Source organism: Lissotriton helveticus, chromosome 6, assembly GCF_964261635.1.
Source record: "Lissotriton helveticus chromosome 6, aLisHel1.1, whole genome shotgun sequence".
NCBI classification, from domain to species: Eukaryota; Metazoa; Chordata; class Amphibia; order Caudata; family Salamandridae; genus Lissotriton; species Lissotriton helveticus.
Window position 1 is genome coordinate 1,485,691,012 of NC_136067.1, and position 17,451 is coordinate 1,485,708,462.

Below are 17,451 nucleotides of genomic sequence, written 5' to 3' on the forward strand. Positions count from 1 at the left end.
TAAATGGAATTCCAATCAAATTTGTGAAAATGGTAGGGATTGGTATGTAGTATGAGCTAGTCTATATTTGGTGAAATTGTCTCCAGTGGCTTTTCTGTGAACTACTTTCCCACCTTTTTTGATGGTGCGCTTCCCAGGGAGCGACCCGGTACGCGAACCGTTGAGCGCCCCGGTTCGCGAACCTTAAGCGTAACGGGAGTCCACCATTTTGTGTTTTGGTCGAATTAAGATACAAGATGGAGGGCAAATAATGTTCAGAATGGGTAGAAGGGGGCACGGTAGACTTATCTTGACCCCCTAGGTTTTGTGAGGGTGGCTGAGGAGGCCCATATGTGCGAAAAAAAAACATTTTTTTTTAAAATTTCGCGAGGTTAGCTCCCGGTTCGCGTACCGGGTAGCGCCCCAGGGAGCGTACTTTGTTGAAAATTAGTGAAAAATGTTAGAGTAAAATAATAATTGTGAGTGATCAGATGTAGGGTAGCTCTGAGAAGAGCTTTTGGGTTTATGGTACATTTAGGTACTTATAAGTAGGTACCAATGCACATTCTTAAATTCAGAGTGAAAATTCTGTTGCCCTCATCTGAGAAGTGAACTCCATCTCCTCTGTAGATATCTTGCATGTAGTAACGCAAGTTATTGTTGTACAGGGAGCCCATTCCATGGTCTCTCATGTAAGCTGAAACAGATTTGTTTACATGCTTCCTCGACTTCTCAATTTGTGGACAAAATTGGTTTGACCACCTCCATTTCTGTCTTTGGCATATATTTGAATATACCAAGGCAGTCTGAGGAAAAAGTGCCATTAATTGCTCAAAGGTGTCCTTTAAAAGCATTTCCAGACCTACACCAGTCAAAGTGCCCAAGTCATTACCTCCACAGTGCACAATTAACAGGTCAGGTTTGGGCAAATGCATAAAGGTTTTCACCAATGGTATCAATTGGTGACATTTTAATCCTCTGTGGCCAAACCACTTAATTTCCACATCTTGTAAATTGAGGTTAGGTAAATTCCTGTTTTCAGTGTACCTTTGAGCCCAGTGAATATAACTATGTCCAACAATCCAGACAGAAAACATGGTGAGAGAAGGTTCTCCTGCAGTCAGATGAAGTGTGGCAATGAAATGGCAGTTGAAAAAATGAGAGTTTAAAATGAAAAAAAATGTGGAGTTTCTGTGTTCATGAAGCAGTAACAGTGATTGGTGGATTTTGATTGCTGAAAACAGAAAGTTAGGGTGCACGGATGAGTTATTTGAAAGATGTATTTTGAATGGTCAATAAAAAATCATTAAATGAAAGAATGCACTGGATATGCAGGTGCACTGAGAGTTCAGAGTTCAATTGCAACATTGTTGTGTGAACTTGCAAACACCAGAAGTCTTCCAAGAGGTGGTTGCCATGCAGAAAAGGCAGAAAGGGCAGAGGGGGGAAGGGTTTTCATTTGAAAAAAAGTGAGGGAAGAGTTTTGATTGGGTGACATGAGAGATATGTGTGAAGAATTACAGCATTTCTGTGCTTTTGATAGCTGCAGACTCTGGAGTGCATACCTTTTGCTCTGCTGAAGACAAATTGGTGTGTTTCTGAGACTGTTTTCAAACTCAAAGTATTTGCTAAGGTGAGAAAATATTTCTTTAATTTAGATAGAGAATAGTGTGCTTTAAGGAGAAAATTATGAATTATGTGGCGCAAATTGCTTGTAAATATGCTCCCACCTGTGCAAGGAAAATTTAGATTTTTAATGTTTGTGTTACATAGCCATGTTAAAAGTGATACAAACATGCTGCAAAGGCAATTAAAAAACGCTTTTATGTGTCTTAAGGACATTTTAAGTAATTTTCCCATGTGCAGTGTTTTGAAATTATGATTTGAAAATCGTTTTTGGGGAAAAGGAATTGTTTTTAAATTTATGACAAGGACATAATGGTGTATGCTTCTTTATAAGGCAATTGACTGTCCCTGATGTTATTTTTCCCATTTTAATGTAAGACCTTTCTCTGTGGCGCAAATTGCTTGTAAATATGCTCCCACCTGTGCATGGCAAATTTAGATTTTAAATGTTTGTGTTACATAGCCATGTTAAAAGTGACCCAACCATGCTGGAAAGGCAATAAAAAAACACTTTCATGTGTCTTAAGGACATTTTAAGTAATTTCCCTGTGGGCAGTGTTTTCAAATTATGAATTGAAAATCGTTTTTGAGGTAAAGGAATGTTGTTAAAATTTATGTGCGCCATATGCCCCCAAATTTCTTTTTCAGGGGTGCAGCAGGGTGTTATTGAGACACCCCTACACCTTTGGAAAAATTCCTAATTTGCGATGAGCTAATTGCTAATTGCAAATTGCACCTTCTTTCATATGGGCATCCTGGCGCATGTAAATGAATGGGTAATTTGCAATTAGCAATTTGCTCATCGCAAATTTGGAATGGTAAAGAATCGCTATTTATTCCTTAAAATTCGCTATTTTGGAAATGCAAAATAGTTATATGATACATATGGCGGTTGATGTCTAACAAGATAAGAAGCTTAGGGATACATTTATGATGACTGGCGCAATGAAGTGGACATCACTTACTTCATTGGTAGAGCTTTACATGTATTATGTCCTCTGTATTCTTCATCAAGCGTAACTTTAATCTGCAATCCTGAGTAGGCCTCACCTTAAACAAACCTCTGGATAGGCCACATCTTATCGTCATCCTGAATTAATCATTTAAAATGCTAGGGACAGATTTATGATAGGTGTATGCCTCTTTTGCGCCACTTACAAAACACTGTCCATGGGGAAATGACTTAAAATGTCCTTAAGACACATGAATGTGTTTTTTTAAAGCGTTTGCAATTTTTTTGGGTCACTTTTAACATGGCTATGTGACTCAAACAGTCAAAATCTAAATTCACCATGCACAGGTGGGAGCATATTTACAAGGAATGTGCTCCATGGGGAAAGGTCTTATAATGTAATATGGGAAAAATGACATCAGAGACACTGAAATGCCTTATAGAGAAGCATACACCATTATGTCCTTGTCATAAATTTGCAAACCATTACTTTTCCCCAAAAACGATTTTCAAATCATAATTTGAAAACACTGCACATGTGGAAATGACTTAAAATGTCCTTAATTCAAAATTTGCTATTCCTTATTTTGCGATTGCACTGAAGGATTTGCAAATTTTGCGATTCCTTAAATGCAATGTATCAAACAAAAAATATGTAAAAAATGACATTAAGGATTTGGAAACTACCACCAACTTCTAGTTTGTGGTAATTTGCGAATTCTTTTCAAAAAGCATTTTTTTCCAAAAAACAAAAGGTGCCATATGACGCCCATACATGCCCTTAGGGCATGTATGTGCGCCATATGCCCCCAAATTTCTTTTTCAGGGGTGCAGCAGGGTGTTCTTGAGATACCCCTGCACCCTTGAAAAAATTCCTATTTTGTGATGAGGTAATTGCTAATCGCAAATTGCAACCTTCATTCCTATGAGCCTCCTAGCCCATGGAAATGAATGGGTAATTTGCAATTAGCAATTTGCTCATTGCAAATTAGGAATGGTAAAGAATTGCTATTTATTCCTTAAAATTCGCTATTTAGGAAATGCAAAATAGTTTGATGGTACATATGGTGGTTCATCTGTAACAAGATAAGAAGCTTAGGGATACATTTATGATGACTGGCAAAATAAAGTGCAAATCACTTACTTCATTGGTAGGCCTTTACATGTATTATCTCTTCTGTATTCTTCATCAAGCGTAACTTTAATCTGCAATCCTGAGTAGGCCTCACCTTAAACAAACCTCTGGATAGGCCACACCTTATCGTCATCCTGGATTAATCATTTAAAATGCTAGGGACAGATTTATGATAGGTGTATGCCTCTTTTGCGCCACTGTGCGTCACTTTTATGATGCAGCGGCGGTGCAAAAGATTTGCTATGAGGCGACAAAATTACAAATTGATGCTTTTAGGCAGATATGTCATGGTGTAAAAAAAACGTACCACATGAAACCGATGCAGCAGTGATGCAAAAGATGCACCATGTTGCAAGACAGGCCTCACTTGGGGCCATATGTATCAAGCTATTTGGCATTCGCAAAGATCAAAATTCTGCGAATTTCGGCCTTTGCGAATGCTAATTAGACAAATGGTATGTATCAAACAAGTTTGATGCAAAATAAGGAATAGCAAAATTTGCTATTCCTTATTTTGCGATTGCACTGAAGGATTTGCAAATTTTGCGATTACTTAAATGCAATGTATCAAACAAAAAATATGTAAAAAAATGACATTAAGGATTTGGAAACTACCACCAACTTCTAGTTGGTGGTAATTTGTGAATTCTTTTCAAAAATCTTTTTTTCCAAAAAACAAAAGGTGCCATATGACGCCATTAGGGCATGTATGTGCGCCATATGCCCCCAAATTTCTTTTTCAGGGGGTGCAGCAGGGTGTTCTTGAGACACCCCTGCACCCTTGGAAAAATTCCTATTTTGTGATGAGCTAATTGCTAATCGCAAATTGCACCTTCATTCCTATGAGCCTCCTAGCCCATGGAAATGAATGGGTAATTTGCAATTAGCAATTTGCTCATTGCAAATTAGGAATGGTAAAGAATCGCTATTTATTCCTTAAAATTCGCTATTTAGGAAATGCAAAATATTTTGATGGTACATATGGTGGTTCATCTGTAACAAGATAAGAAGCTTAGGGATACATTTATGATGACTGGCAAAATAAAGTGCAAATCACTTACTTCATTGGTAGGCCTTTACATGTATTATCTCTTCTGTATTCTTCATCAAGCGTAACTTTAATCTGCAATCCTGAGTAGGCCTCACCTTAAACAAACCTCTGGATAGGCCACACCTTATCGTCATCCTGGATTAATCATTTAAAATGCTAGGGACAGATTTATGATAGGTGTATGCCTCTTTTGCGCCACTGTGCGTCACTTTTATGATGCAGCGGCGGTGCAAAAGATTTGCTATGAGGCGACAAAATTACAAATTGATGCTTTTAGGCAGATATGTCATGGTGTAAAAAAAACGTACCACATGAAACCGATGCAGCAGTGATGCAAAAGATGCACCATGTTGCAAGACAGGCCTCACTTGGGGCCATATGTATCAAGCTAATTAGCATTCGCAAAGATCAAAATTCTGCGAATTTCGGCCTTTGCGAATGCTAATTAGACAAATGGTATGTATCAAACAAGTTTGATGCAAAATAAGGAATAGCAAAATTTGCTATTCCTTATTTTGCGATTGCACTGAAGGATTTGCAAATTTTGCGATTACTTAAATGCAATGTATCAAACAAAAAATATGTAAAAAAATGACATTAAGGATTTGGAAACTACCACCAACTTCTAGTTGGTGGTAATTTGTGAATTCTTTTCAAAAAGCTTTTTTTCCAAAAAACAAAAGGTGCCATATGACGCCCATATATGCCCTTAGGGCATGTATGTGCGCCATATGCCCTCAAATTTCTTTTTCAGGGGGTGCAGCAGGGTGTTCTTGAGACACCCCTGCACCCTTGGAAAAATTCCTATTTTGTGATGAGCTAATTGCTAATCGCAAATTGCACCTTCATTCCTATGAGCCTCCTAGCCCATGGAAATGAATGGGTAATTTGCAATTAGCAAATTGCTCATTGCAAATTAGGAATGGTAAAGAATTGCTATTTATTCCTTAAAATTCGCTATTTAGGAAATGCAAAATAGTTTGATGGTACATATGGTGGTTCATCTGTAACAAGATAAGAAGCTTAGGGATACATTTATGATGACTGGCGAAACAAAGTGCAAATCACTTACTTCATTGGTAGGCCTTTACATGTATTATCTCCTCTGTATTCTTCATCAAGCATAACTTTAATCTGCAATCCTGAGTAGGCCTCACCTTAAACAAACCTTTGGGTAGGCCACACCTTATCGTCATCCTGGATTAATCATTTAAAATGCTAGGGACAGATTTATGATAGGTGTATGCCTCTTTTGCGCCACTGTGCGTCACTTTTATGATGCAGCGGCGGTGCAAAAGATTTGCTATGAGGCGACAAAATTACAAATTGATGCATTTAGGCAGATATGTCATGGTGTAAAGAAAACATACCACATGAAACCGATGCAGCAGTGATGCAAAACATGCACCATGTTGCAAGACAGGCCTCACTTGGGGCCATATGTATCAAGCTAATTAGCATTCGCAAAGATCAAAATTCTGCGAATTTCGGCCTTTGCGAATGTTAATTAGACAAATGGTATGTATCAAACAAGTTTGATGCAAAATAAGGAGTAGCAAAATTTGCTATTCCTTATTTTGCGATTGCACTGAAGCATTTGCAAATTTTGCGATTACTTAAATGCAATGTATCAAACAAAAAATATGTAAAAAATGACATTAAGGATTTGGAAACTATTGTGGTAAATTGGTGGTAATTTGTGAATTCTTTTCAAAAAGCTTTTTTTCAAAAAAACAAAAGGTCCCATATGACGCCAACACATGCCCTTAGGGCATGTATGTGTGCCATATGCCCCCAAATTTCTTTTTCAGGGGTGCAGCAGGGTGTTCTTGAGACACCCCTGCACCCTTGGAAAAATTCCTAATTTGTGATGAGCAAATTGCTAATCGCAAATTAAACCTTCATTCCTATGAGGCTCCTAGCCCATGGAAATGAATGGGTAACTTGCAATTAGCAATTTGCTCATTGCAAATTAGGAATGGTAAAGAATTGCTATTTATTCCTTAAAATTCGCTATTTAGGAAATGCAAAATAGTTTGATGGTACATATGGCGGTTAATCTGTAACAAGATAAGAAGATTAGGGATAGATTTATGATGACTGGTGCATCACCAGGGATGTGTCAGTCATCCTGCGCCGCTGTTCCGCCACCCATGGTGTGCTGCATTTACAATGCGGGGCATCATGGGGCAAAAATGGCACAGATGCGTGATGTATCTGTGCTGTAAAGGTAGTGATTGCTGGAGTTGTATCGCAAGTGCGATGCAGCTCAAGCAAGGCTCAGGGGTGCCCCATCTCCACAATGTTGCGTCAAGACCTATGCCTGCTTAAAGTAGGCGCAGGGTTTTGACGCAGCTTTCTCCTATCTGATTGTAAATACGGCACACCATGGGTGGCAGAGCAGCGGTGCACGTTAACTGGTGCATGCCTGGGGATGTGCCATTTAACATAAATCTGCCCCTTTACATTTAAGTATGTGCAGGACACACAGAGTCGGTGAGGCTTATCCAAGGTTAAGAAGAGATGAGTCCTGTTCACTGAAAAATTAGACATAGTCTTCACCTGATCAGCATTGCTGGACATGGCTAAATAATAGCTGCAAAATATTACTCTTGTTAAACAATTTTACTATTATAATCTCTGAGATTTGTCTCTTACTCTGCAACATCTCATTGTTGTTATCTTTCTTTAAAGATAAAGACAACATCAACATGAGTGACAATCTGCAATCAGTTGATTTTGACCTCATCATTGAACTTGTAATTGAAACATCAGTGGATGTTGATCCATTGGATGATTTAAATCCTGAGGATGAAGAAGAGCGTGATGAGGATGCAGATTTGTCCGAATTATATGACATAGGGTGGGAAGCTGACCTGCTTGAGCCTATGGAAATATAAACATTTATTTTTAAAATGTATAATTAATGAAAAGTAAAAATGTAAACCGTTTAATTTAAAAATAAAGACACCTTCAAAAACAGGTTATGTGTAGTGTCTTCAATAAAATATAAAACTATGCTCATAAAATTAGATCAGATTCACATATAAAATAGCACAGGTAACATAAATATAAATGTCATTTCTTTTCTGCTATTTCTGTATTGTAAATTTGCCAAGGACTAAAAAATCTTCTATTTAAAATGTCAAGTAGTGTGTTAAGTTTTTGATCATTGTTATTGATTTACTGTTTGGTAATAATGGTTAATAACATTTTTTATTATATTTTACCACAGATTCAACTGCAGATCATTTCAAGATTTCACCATGCCAACAATAGAAAGACAGAGAAAGGCTGCAAAACGTCAAAGACAGCAGGTGAAACAAAATAAGCAGCAGTCCTCTAACAAAAATATTTGTCAAGTCACGAAGAAAGCACCGGGTAAGAGCACAAAATATTTCATAAGAAATATGTGTAGTAAAAAAAATATTACTACAGAAAATGTTTCAGTCCATAAAAAGAGAAGCAAATCAAATGGAAAGGAAAGGCCAATCAAAAATGTTACTGCTAGAGCAAGAGATAAGTCTGTGCATGATAGTAGAAGGAAACAACAGTTTAGGGACATTCGTAAACGAATGTTCCGCAACAGGATAATTGGCAATTTGTTAAAAAATATTAAGAAAGGTCAACAGAAACTGGTTTTTTATAAGAGAAAAAAAAAAGTTGAGAAAGTTATTGATCAGGCATTTGAAATTAAACGTAAGTTATTTATTTTGATAATCAATAGAATTAGGAAGCTAAACAAGGCAATTTATGATTTCAAAAGAAATAGTAGATGGAAGAGAATAGTTAATCGTAGTAATTTTTGTGAAGTTTTTTCTGGAGAATGGATGCATAGTTCAAGCTGTGAGGCATTTTTTAATGAGGAGAGTTATTTCCAGGATAATGATTTGGTGCATGCAGTTGACACCAGTGGTCGTGCTTATGAAGTGAAAGATGGTTGTCCAGTTGAAAAAGAAAAACTTGTGACAACAGAGACAGAAGAGGTGTTAGGTAATGAGGTTTTAGGAAGACGTGCTAAGGGTCCTGTGTACACCTGGAAGTGTAGTAGTATTTGCAGTGTGCGACAGGATTCCATCAATTTGCTTTGTGATTTTGTACGGTCATTTAATAAGAAAAGTTTGAAGCAGAAAATAAGGTTGTTGCAAGAATTAGATCCTTGCAGAGTGAGAGAAGTGACAGGTTTGCATGGTCATTCACTGGCTTGTCTTTCCAGGAGAGTATGCCAGAGTGTTTTTCATCATTTCAGGATGCTAGCAGTGCATCATAATAAAGTGAGGAAATTAGTTAGAATGTTGTATTATGCTAAGAGTCCAGCAAATATGCTTAAACAATTATGCGCTGCTCTTTTGCATGGTTCTGAAATAGATGTGAAGAACATATGTGAAGAAATTGAGTTTTGTTACTTTGGAAGTAAAGAGGAGAATGTTGAAATTGACCCAGAAGAAGAGGGTAATGTGGAAGATAGTGTACAGGTTTCCAGTACAGATAATTTCCAGAGGGAAATTGCGACGTTTCAGATGAAATCAAGTGAGAGGCCTAATTTCACTTGTGTGTGTTGTCGACGCACTTATTATAAGAATCAGACTAAGTTAGTGGATTTATATGCAAAAAGTGAATGGGAAAATAATAGTGAATGGAAGGATTTTGCAACATACTTGATGGTAGAAAATTGTTTTGATTTGGGATTTGATCAACGTGTGTGTACTTATTGTTGTTGCAAATTAAATCAAAACCAGATGCCTGCTAGAGCAGTTCATAATAATCTGGAATTGGTTGAGATTCCTTCTGAATTGAAGGATTTAAATACTTATGAATCTATTTTGATTCAAAGTATCCATCCCTTTCAGGCTATTGTAAGAATGGAGCCAAAGACAGGGAAATTGCCTCCATCAGATTTACAGAGAGGATTAAAGGGAAGAGTTGTTTATTTGCCTCTAGATTTGAAGAAAAACATTAACACAATTGGAGTAGAAAAAGTGGAAGAGGAACCTCTGGTTATCTTAGTTAATGGGGTTCCGACAAAGAATAAGAAAATATGGCAAGATTTAGTAGATGTTAGGAAAGTTAAAAAGGCAACATTGTATTTGAAAAATAATAATAAATACTATAAGAATGTATATGTTGCAGAAGAGGAAGTAAGTGAGGAAGAGGATAGCGATTTGTGTGCTGGTCAAATTGAGAAAGTAGAACCCTCTACTAGTGAAGAAATATATGAACATTATAGTGTTCATCCTTTGCATCCCAAGGAAGTCATGGGGAATGCTATTGAGTTGTTTCAAATGAAACAAGCCAAAGGGAGTCCCATTAGTGTTTGGGAGGAAAGTTTGGAAGCTCGGTGTTTCCCACAGCTTTTTCCAACAGGTCAGGGAGGAAGATATGATGAGCGACCTCATCAAATTCCTGCTTCTGAATACCGGACTTTGCGATTGTATGCAGGAGATGCTAGGTTTCGACAATGCATTCCCTATTTGTTTCATCTCCTGTTTGAAAGCGATCTGTCTGGACTGTCATATGCAGTGAACCACATCTTGAAAAGTGGTATACACATGCAAAACATCTCGGCAAGTGACTTTATGGATAAAGTCAATGTCTAAGACAGTATTTTGGATTCTCACCTGATTAATCTCATGGCGTGTCAGCGTGGTACTAATGAGTACTGGTACCGTCGTCATGGTGATTTAAAATGTATGCTGAGGAACTTAGGTACTCCCACATGGTTCCTCACTCTGAGCTGTGCCGAGTATGGCTGGGAAGACTTACTTGAATTTCTACGAGAGGCAAATGCTAACGTAGATAACATCGAATTCAAGACACCCGGAGAACTGTGCTCTTTGGATCCAGTCAATGTATGTAGGTACTTCAATCATAGATTTGAAGCTATGATGTCTTTCATCATGAATAAGAAGAATCCACCTCTTGGAGAGGTGTTGGATTTCTTCTGGAGAAAGGAGTACCAAGCAAGAGGTGCTCCTCATATACATATGTTGCTGTGGATCAAGGATGCACCTAAATTTGGAACGGATCCAGAAGACTCAGTGATGAGTTTCATCCAACAGTATTCTACGTGTGCTGTTCCAAACGCAAAGGAGAAGAAAAGCCTAAGAGAAAAAGTTCTGCGTTTCCAAAGCCATCGATGTGGAAAGTACTGCCGTCGTAAATTCCGAAACAAGGACAAGTTCTACACCAAATGTCGTTTCGGCTTTCCACGACCGGTGATTTCTAAAGGAAGAGTAAACAGTTTGATGTCTTCGCTGCGACATAATGTCATGAAGAAATCACCTAAAAACACATACAATTTGAAGAGGAACGAAGAGTCCAAGTACATCAACGACTACAACCCGGTGATTTTGTCCATGTGGAATGCTAACATGGATATACAGTTTGTGGCTGATAACTGTATGGCTGTGGCTCGGTATGTGACGTCTTACATCACCAAAAAAGAGAAGACAGAATTGAAGGATATGTGGGAGGACATTTCCCATGAAAAGAGCCTCAGCAAGAAGTTGTACAGTTTCAGTCTGAAGATGTTGTCGCATCGAGAAATTGGAGCTTACGAATGCTCTGACCGGTTGTCTTCAGCAAGTCTCTATGCCAAGTCCAGGAGTATCGTTTGGGCGAGTCTTGGTCTTGCTGCAACGCGTAATCGAGTTCTGAAACCTGTGCGGGAAATTGAGTATTTGGCGGAAAAGGAGCCAAACAGTACCGACATTTTGAAGACCAACATGTTGGATACATATTATCCAAATAGAAGCAGTCACCTCGACAATGTTTGTCTGTATGAGGTTCTTCAAAATTACATATTCAAGAGGAACATCAAAGAAGATACTGAGAAAGGAGTGTATGCTGTAATAGGAAGTGAGGGATGTCTGGTCAAGCAAAGAAAATGCCACTTGGTAAACCATCGAAAATTGAGTGGCGAATCTCCTGAAAAAAAGGAGTTTTTCTATTTAGCACTTTTGCAACTTTTCAAGCCTTGGCGTGCAGAAGAGGAACTGCTTGGAGATTTCCTCTGTTACGAAGACTCTTTCAATGCCGCCAAGGAGACCATAGAATGTCCTACTTTTCCCAAATATGTAGAAATGTTGAATGCGGAAATTGAGCAGGAAGCAATGATTGCAGCCGAGATTGCCAGAGAGAGTTCTCAGGACAGTCAGAGTTCTGCTTCATTGAGTCAGGATCCACTAGGAGGACCTGTTATCAAAAATGAAGCTGCCACTGCCATGAATGAAGTGGAAAGAGCCATGGCACATGCTCAGGAGGATGCGGTTAACTTAGAAGAGTTGGAAAGACAACTCAACGTTGAGCAGAGGAAAATATATGACGAAGTTACCATGCAAATTGATCATGGATTAAGTCATGACAAGAAAGAGTGCTCATGTACGTCGTTGAAGCCTGTCCGACTGTACGTGAGTGGAGAAGCGGGAACTGGAAAAAGTTTCCTCATTAAAGCAATTTCATGCTATTTGCAGGAAAGGACAGAGTCATCGCTGTCTTGTGTTGTCACCGCTCCAACTGGACTGGCAGCACATAACATTGAAGGGATTACTTTACATCGTTTACTGATGCTGCCAGTGGAGCATGACAACAAATTACAATATCACAAGCTATCTGGAGATGCTTGTTTTGAAGTTTCAAGAATCTTGAGGAAAATGAAACTTCTTATCATTGACGAAGTAAGCATGGTTTCCAATGTCATGCTTGCCTTTGTGCATTTGAGAATGCAAGAAGTTCTCAAAACAGAGTATGATGTGTTATTTGGTGGCAAACACATCATTGTTTTCGGAGATCTTCTGCAGCTGACACCAGTGAATGGGCAACCTGTGTTCAAAATGCTCACGCATGAAGATACCAGGAAGTGCCTAGGCAGCATTGGCAACGTCAATATATGGTTAAACTTCAATTATGCTGAACTGCATGAAAATATGCGTCAGGCGAAGGATGAAGTTTACAAGACTATTCTACAAGATGTTAGAATTGGAAAAGTGACCGAGCATGGGAAAGAAGCTTTACATGCACGATTACTGTCAAATTTATATCCAGAACAAGATGTTGTGCCTGAGAATATTTTTCAGAAAATTACTGATAAGAAATCTGGAATATGTTTGATGCCAACTCTTGCAGAATGTGCCAAATTCAACAACAAAATGTTGCATTTAGAAAAGCAAGAGATTGTGAAACTGGAAGCTATTGACAGAGTAGAGCATATGGGATCAACAATTATTTTGTCTGAGAATCTGAAAACAAAATTGGATTCATTAGAGAAGAGTATATCTAAAACTGCAGGTTTTGAAAAGACTCTGAATGTGTGCTTGAACTGCCGTATAATTTTAAGAAGGAATTTACATGTTGAAAGAGGTCTGGTAAATGGATCAATGGGTAATGTTGTTGATTTTGTAAAATACAGAAATAGAGATGGAATTGAATTTTTAAAAATTAAATTTGATGGCATTGAGGAAGTACAGCTAATTGGTCGTTGCTCTGCTAGATTTTTGCTTGTAAAAGACTTATATGTTCGCCGTAAGCAGTTTCCTGTTTGCTTGGCATATGCGGTGACAATCCATAAATCGCAAGGTTTAAGTGTAGACTGTGCATTGGTGAATATTGGCAGTTCTGTGTTCAAGGAGGGTATGGCATACGTGGCATTGTCACGAGTTAGAACTTTATCGGGATTGTACTTGATTGAGTGTGATGTCACAAACATTTGTGCGGATCTAGATTGTGTTAAGGAATACAATAGGTTAAGAAGAGAGTATGCGTCACATTTGCCTCAGTATCCTTTGTTTGAGAAACGTGTGGTAGGCCGGAAACGAAGAAATGTGACCAATACTGGGGAGGTTGTAGCAAAAAGACGAAAAGTCGATGAACCTAAAATTACAAGCAGAAACAAAAAGGATTCTGTTGAAGATGTTGTTGGTTTTCAATTTGAAAACAGTTCTGGTGTCAACTGCTATGCTAATGTAGTGGTTAATGTTTTGTTTTCTCTAGAAAATGTAAAAGAAGAGATTGTGGTCAATTCTGATCAAAGATTTTGCAGTTTGTTAAATTCTGTGTTAGAGAAATGTAGCACTGATAGAAGAAACATAGAAAGTGTGTCTGAAATTCGAAATCTGTTAGACAGATGTTCAGGCCAAACACAATTCTCTCAAAATATTCAGCAAGATTGTCAGGAGTTTTTAATGTATATGCTTGATGTATTGCATGCTGAAGGTGTAGATGTAGATCAGCTGTTTGGGCTTTCTTATCAATGGCAGCATGACTGCGAGAACTGTATGGTATCAAGTACTACTAGTGTAGACTCAGAAAGATTTATATATTTAACTTTGCCAGACAGTAAATCAGTCTCCTTTAATAAGCTAGTAAAAGCAGCTGATCACAACATGGAGTGTAGCCAATGTAAATCTGAAATGATGTCCACATTATTTATACGAACATATGGCCAGTATGTCATTTTAATGTTCCAACGATGTAGGCCTGATGGAACAAAATTGACAACTTTAATTAAAAATTTTGTAGCTTCGCAGTTGTCAATATCAGGAAGGACTTTTGTAACTGCAGCAATTATATATCATGACGGCCCTTCAATAACATCAGGACATTATACAGCTTATTTAAAGTGTAGAAATGGCTGGTCATTCTGCAATGATTCTGTTTTAATTTTCAAAAAAAAATTGCCATATGACCTTAAAAACTCTTACCTGGTGTTTTTAAAAACAAAATTTTAGGGAAAGAATCTCGGGATGTGCTCTGAGGAATTTCAAGAAGTTCTCATGGCTCCTACACTATTTGGGCTTGAGGATAAGTGTAGTACAGAGACATAACTTTTTACCATAACACTGGACGTCATGGAGAAATACATGCACTTTGAATGAGTTCAGAAAAACTATTTCTTTTTATAAGCTAATTGAAGCAGCCAATCAAAACATAGAGTAGAGGGAATGTAAGTCTGCAACGCTGTCTACTGTTTTACATTGCTTTGTGATTGAAAGTGATGTAGAGAATTAAATAATTGTAGTAGTCATAGAGTTAGTGTAAGTCTGCTTCATAGTAAGCAGTATCAGTGTCATAGGAAATGTAGAACATGACTGAGCAAGAAGGGGAAGATATTACTATTCCAGGATTGTGAAAATGATCTTCAACATTTTAATTCTGAAAGTTGCGGAAATGCCAAATGACGGGATTGGCTTACAAGAAATCCAAGAGTTATAAATGGGTCTGACAAGATTTGGCATTGTGGAAACTTGTGGTAGAGAGCAAGAAGTCATTTATTGCATGTAACATGTTTTTAAAAACGAGGGAGATTTTCTTTCAGAAAGTGGCGGGCTGAAAGTAATAACAGCACAAAAGAGTGTAAGCTGTTCATAGGACATCCTTTGACGTCATGGAAAGTAAGTTAACTTTAAGGAGTTCTGAATTCTGATTTCTTATGTTGTATGGGTTTTTTAAACACAATCATTTTGATTGTGTTTTTTTTCCCCGCTGTTATATGATGAATACCTTCAAGTCACTGTTTTTAGTGAATTTTGATACATTCTGAGAACAGCAAAAATAAACCATTTAACATGTATAATTAATTCTGTACTGTTTGCATTTATGATGTATATGTAGAACTGTGTAGGAGGCATGGAGAAGGTGAGGCTTCTGTAAGTGTCAAAGTTGTTGCATGCAGTGCTGCACTTCTGCGTATTCTTTCATATGCTAGACTACATCTGCACAATGAGATACCTAAGCAAAGGAAACACAAGTGATGTGATTGTGAAATGAGCAAAAGAAATTGCACGTATTTCAATTACATCACCTGTGTTTCCTATCATTACGAATCACATTGTGCAGATCAAGTTTAGGTCTGTCCAGGGAAACATAGGAGGTTTGGACTTTGTTCAAGAGTGCAGTGGACATGACTCACTTCATTGGTAGACCTTCACATGTATTATGTCCTCTATTCTCTTCAACAACTCGAAATTTCATCTGCAACCCTGAGTAGGCCTCACCTCAAACAAACCTCTGGATAGGACACATCTTATTGGCATCCTGAAGCAATTATTTAAAATGTTAGTGTCTTGCGACACTTTTCTGAGACAACAGCAATGCAAAAGATGCACCATGTTTTAAGATAGGCCTCACTTCATCTGCATCAAGATACTGTTAGTTTAAAATGTATATCTTTAGGACTGTGTAGGGGGCCTGGAGAAGCAGAAGCTTCTGTAAGTGTCAAAGTTGTTGAAAAACTGTTTGTCCTTCAATCTTTTCCCTTGTCTTTTGTAATTTTTAAATACATGTTTTAATATTTTTGAAATGTTTGTTCTCTCTTTCACAGATTGAAAGTATAAAAACAAAAAGTGAGTAATTTAACGACAATTATAAGGTAAATGCTTTGTACTCTTTTTGTTACATTTCTATCACATTCACCTACTATTAGTTCCACTGCTTCATTTCTTTAACCCTCAGTTTCCTGCCTTTGCTACTTCCCTCATTCCTTTCTCTATTACCTACTTACTCAACGCCTTCCACTCTTTTTCTCAGTCCCTCTCTTCTCATAGTTCCTCACTCTTGTTCACTCACTCCGTCTCTATTACTCTTAGTGTCTTTGACTGATCACTCTATCACTACTTGTTCATAATGCTTTCTCTGTGTAGTTGAAGCACACTAAGGGGCATATTATGAATACAGCCAATAAAATTATTGCTCTTTTTATTGGCAGAAAACTGGTGCAAAAGTGGTTTTAGCGGCAGTTTTCTGCCGCAAAAGCAGCTTTAGCGACACATTTCTGCCAATAAAAGCTGCAAAACTTTTATTGCCTATGTTGATGATATGGCTCTATGTTACTTACATTTCTTTGCTGTTTCAATTAATCTTTTTCTGTTATTTTTTGTTTTCTGTTTTCTATTTTTTCTCTCTGTTATTCCTCATGTTTTAATCTTATTTTGAACATTCACTCACATTCTCCAAGAAACTCTTCTTTGTTAATGTTATACTCTCTTTTTTTTTCTTTCACTTCGTTATCTATTTTGTTTTTCACAATTATACCCTCTTCCGTCTTTTCTTCGGTAAATAGATCTATTAAACAGTATCTCTTCTTTACTCCCTATAGCTGTCTTTCTTTTAACATCACTCTCTGTTTACTTTCCTTATACTTACTCTTTTTTAAAAAAAAAAAAATTTTGGGTTAGCTCCCGGTCCGCGTACCGGGAAGCTAACCCGGGAGCGAACCAAAAGAAATAGAGCTTGCCAGAGTGCTAAACATTCTAGCAATTTTTTTTGAAAGGGAAGGTAGTTCTGAAAATAACTTTTTTTTAAATATTTTTGTTGTTTTATATTTTTTTTTATTTTTTGAACATTTTTTGTTTTTTTTGTATTTTTTGAACGATGTTATATTTTTTTTGGTTTTTTTTGGGGGGGGGGGAAAACAACAAAAAACAGGCGTTGAAAAGGGCTCAACAGGAGCAAAAAAAAAATTACTGGGGGCGGTTAGGGCAATCATGGTGTTCATACGCCAGGTTTATAGCATTGATGCTCATGTTGCCACACGCTAACAACGCACGACAGTGCATACAAGAGTGTATCATGTGGCCAAAATTTTCTTGTATATTTGGCACAGTTTCCCGTGCCTCTTCTGGTGTTGTTAATGAAATTGGTAATCTTGGTCTGGCCACAGGAGTTGATCTTGGATTGTCCTGCATATCCCTTATTTCCGCCCGGCTGTAATTT